Genomic DNA, 4,465 nt, shown 5'->3' on the forward strand with positions numbered 1-4,465 from the left:
AAGGTCAGTGGGACATTCTGTCCTGTGTTGATGGTCAGAGAAGACAGGAGGGAATTTTCACTCTTACTGAGCATGGGGAACTCAGCTGTGGGAATTTCCTCTTAAAAATCATAAAAGCAGTCTTTTAGTGTCTAGGTTAAAAATTCAGCCTTCAAGAGGTGTTTCTGGTTTGATGTATGTGTTTATGGCATTGCCTTATCTGGATTGTGAAAGCAACCAATACTTGTCAAACATTAATATATGCATATGGATCTCCTGAAATCTTGTTAAAAATGCAGACAATGATCCGGTAGGTCTGGGGTGGGTGAAATTCTGCATTTCTAGCAGGCTCCCGGTGATGCTGCTGCTGCTGCTGCTAGTTTACTAGACCCTTCCTTGAGTGACAAGGTTGTAGTAAAGGACTGGTGAGGACAGTCTGGACACAGACTTTAGGAAATATTGTTTTGCCTGGTCCTGGGGCCTAAGACTTAGGTGCCCTTAGGTTCTCCCTTTCTCCTAGGAGGGGCGCTCACCCAGAGCAGGTGGGTGTAGCTGGGAGCTCACGTGCGCAAGAGTGCTCGCACCCTTCCCTCCACCAGCTTCCTAGGGAATTGAGGGTGGCGATTACATCTGCCTGTGGCTTAGAGTTGTGGAGGTTAATGTGGACCAGGGTGGGAGGGGAACGGTGCTCGTGGGAATCTGGTGGAGTCATCAGGGCATGCTGATGGCCGGTGGAGCCCCTGGATGGGGAATTCGAGGATTGGTGGACCTTTGAGGGTCTCAATTCTAGAGGTTTATCGTTATGCATTTTTTTTTTTTTTTTGAGACGGAGTTTCACTCATGTTACCCAGGCTGGAGTGCAATGGCGCGATCTTGGCTCACCGCAACCTCCGCCTCCTGGGTTCAGGCAATTCTCCTGCCTCAGCCTCCTGAGTAGCTGGGATTACAGGCACGCACCACCATGCCCAGCTAATGTTTTGTGTTTTTAGTAGAGACGGGGTTTCACCATGTTGACCAGGATGGTCTCGATCTCTTGACCTCGTGATCCACCCGCCTCGGCCTCCCAAAGTGCTGGGATTACAGGCGTGAGCCACCGCGCCCGGCCTATCCTTATGCATTTTAAAAATACTGTAGTTACATTGTTTATTTTTATTTTATTTTTGAAAGAGATGGGGTTTCGCTATGTTGCCCAGGCTAGTTTTGAACTCCTGGTCTCAAGTGATCTTCTTGCTTCAGTCTCCAAGGTGAGCATTTAAAATGGTTATAGAAATACCTACATAACAACATTGATTTTACCTCTTGGCCTGGAAAACCTAAAATATTTCATATGTGGCCCTTTTTAAAAAAAGTTTGCCAAACATTGCAATAGAGATTTTTTAAAAAATCATACCATAAAACATAGATGTAGAAAATCAACCAAAATAAATGTTGATTTGTTTCAATGTTGTTGATTCAAAGGGAGACATCTTTGTATCCACCACCCAGATCTTGAAGTAGAACTTTGCAGCCACCCCAGGGCCTCTCCATGGATCTGCCCTGCCTGCAACCATCTTCTTTCTCCCAAAGGCGACCACTACCCTGACTTTAATAGTAATCACTGCACTGCATTTTTTTTTTTTTTGAAACAGTTTCGCTCTTGTTGCCCAGGCTAGAGTGCATTTGGTGCCATTTTGGCTTACTGTAACCTCTGTCTTCCAGGTTCATGTGATTGTCCTGCCTCAGCCTCACGAATAGCTGGGATTACAGGCATCCACCACCATGCTTGGCTAATTTTTGTATTTTTAGTAGAGATGGGGTTTCACCATCTTAGTCAGGCTGGTCTCAAACTCCTGACCTCAAGTAATCCACCCACTTCAGCCTCTCCAAGTGCTGGGTTTGCAGGCATTAGCCACTGTGACTGGCCTCCCTGTTTAATTTCTAATAGATATTACCCACATAGAAGCTCTTTTGGGATTTTCAATACTTTTTAGGAGTGAAACCTAAAACGAAACATTTGAAAATTGCTGCTTTACAGCAACCGCTAAAAAATCGTGCAATGAGCAGCACTATTCATTGTAGCGGAAGCAACCCAAATGTTCATCAGTGGATGCATGGATAAATGAAATGTGATATGCGCATACAATGGAGTATTAGTCAATCATAGAAAGAAATAAAATCTTCATACATGCCTCAATGGGGATGGACCTCGAAAACATTATGCTAAATGAAAGTAGCCAGACATAAAAGGGCACATATTGCCGAGCATGGTGGCTCATGCCTGTAATCCCAACACTTTGTGGTGGAGACGGGCAGATCACCTGAGGTCGAGAGTTTGAGACCAACCTGACCAACATGGAGAAACTTCATCTCCACTAAAAATACAAAAATTGGCCGGGCGTGGTGGTGCAAGCCTGTAATCCCAGCTACTCAGAGGCTGAGGCAGGAGAATTGCTTGAATCCAGGAGGCCAAGGTTGTGATGATCCAAGATCACACCATTGCACTCCAGCCTGGGCAAACTGAGCAAGACTCCCTAGAAAAAAAAAAAAAAAAAAAGGCACATCTTGCATGATTTCACTTATATGAAATGTCCAGGATAGGTAAATTCACAGAGACAGCAGATTGGTGGTTTCCAGGGGCTGAGGAAGAGGAGAATTCGAAGTGTGGCGTAATGAATATGGAGTTTTATTTTGGGATGATGAAAATGTTTTAACCCTAGATAGAGGTGGTAGTTGCAGAACATTGCGAATGTACTAGATGCCTAGAATTGTACACTTTAAAATGATTAATTTTGTGTTATGTAAATTTTACCTCAATGAATAAAATAATGCAACAAAATATCATTACAAATTTAATTTTTAATTTTATTAATTATTTTTAATTTCATTTTGAATGGAGTCTGGCTCTGTCGCCAAGACTGGAGTGCAGCGGCACCATCTCGGCTCACTGCAGCCTCCCAGGTTCAAGTGATTCTCCTGCCTCAGCCTCCTGGGTAGCTGAGATTACAGGCATGCGCCACCATACCCAGCTAATTTTTGTATTTTTAGTAGAGAAGGGGTTTCACCATGTTGGCCAGGCTGGTCTTGAAATCCTGACCTCAGGTGATCTGCCCTCTTGGGCCTCCCAAAGTGCTAGGATTACAGGTGTGAGTCACCGTGTCCAACCTTAATTTAATTTAATTTATTTTTTATTTATTTATTTTTTGTTTTTAAAGCAAACTTTCGCTCATGTTTCCCAGGTTGGAGTGCAATGGTGTGATCTCGGCTCATCGCAACATCTACCTTCCAGGTTCAAGCGATTCTCCTGCCTCCACCTTCTGAGTAGCTGGAATTACAGGCATGCTCCACCACACCTGGCTAATTTTGTATTTTTAGTAGAGACAGAGTTTCTCCATGTTGGTCAGGCTGGTCTCCAGTTCCTGACCTCAGATGATCTGCCTGCCTCAGCCTCCCAAAGTGCTGGGATTACAGGCGTGAGTCACCACATCCGACCTTAATTTTATTTTTGAAACACAGTTTCACTCCCATCACCCAGGCTCAAGAGCAATGGCGCGATCTAGGCTCACTGCAACCTCCACTTCTTGGGCTCAAGCCATCCTCCTGCCTCAGCCTCTCCAGTAGCTGGGACTACAGGTGTGAGCCACCATGCCCGGCTAATTTTTGTATTTTTTATAGAGACAGATTTTGCCATGTTGTCCAGGCTGGTCTTGAATTCCTGACATCAAGTGATCTGCCTGCCTCAGCCTTCCACAGCTTTGGGATTATAGGTGTCAGCCACCATGCCTGGCTAAGTAGCTTTTTTTAAAGGGTAGCTGTGGCTGGGTGCGGTGCCTCACACCTGTAATCCCAGCACAAGGTCAAGAGATCGAGACCATCCTGGCCAACATGGTGAAACCCTGTCTCTACTAAAAATACAAAAATTAGATGGACGTGGTGGTGTGCACCAGTAGTCCCAGCTACTCGGGAAGCTGAGTCAGGAGAATTGCTTTGAACCCGGGAGGCGGAGGTCGAGTGAGCCGAGATTGTGCCACTGTACTCCAGCCTGGCAACAGAACTAGACTTCCTCTCAAAAAAAAAAAAAAGTGTAGTTGTGAATCCTGGGTTTGTGTCATGGGCCTGAGATGCTTTGGTGCTATGAAGAGGAAGGAAGAATGAAAGACGGGTTGAGATGCGCAAAGAACACATCTACAATCCCAGCCCTGTTAGCTAAGCAGTGCGTTTGACTAGCCAATAAAGCTCATGTGGCAAAGTGTCTGGGCAGCTTTCCTTGGGGCCTCACAGTTAAGAATCAATTTTTTCGCCGGGCGCGGTGGCTCAAGCCTGTAATCCCAGCACTTTGAGAGGCCGGGGCGGGTGGATCACGAGGTCAAGAGATCGAGACCATCCTGGTCAACGTGGTGAAACCCCGTCTCTACTAAAACTACAAAAAATTAGCTGGGCATGGTGGCGCGTGTCTGTAATCCCAGCTACTCAGGAGGCTGAGGCAGGAGAATTGCCTGAACCCAGGAGG

Source organism: Cebus imitator, unplaced genomic scaffold (genome assembly GCF_001604975.1).
Source record: "Cebus imitator isolate Cc_AM_T3 unplaced genomic scaffold, Cebus_imitator-1.0 Scaffold197, whole genome shotgun sequence".
Lineage (NCBI taxonomy): Eukaryota > Metazoa > Chordata > Mammalia > Primates > Cebidae > Cebus > Cebus imitator.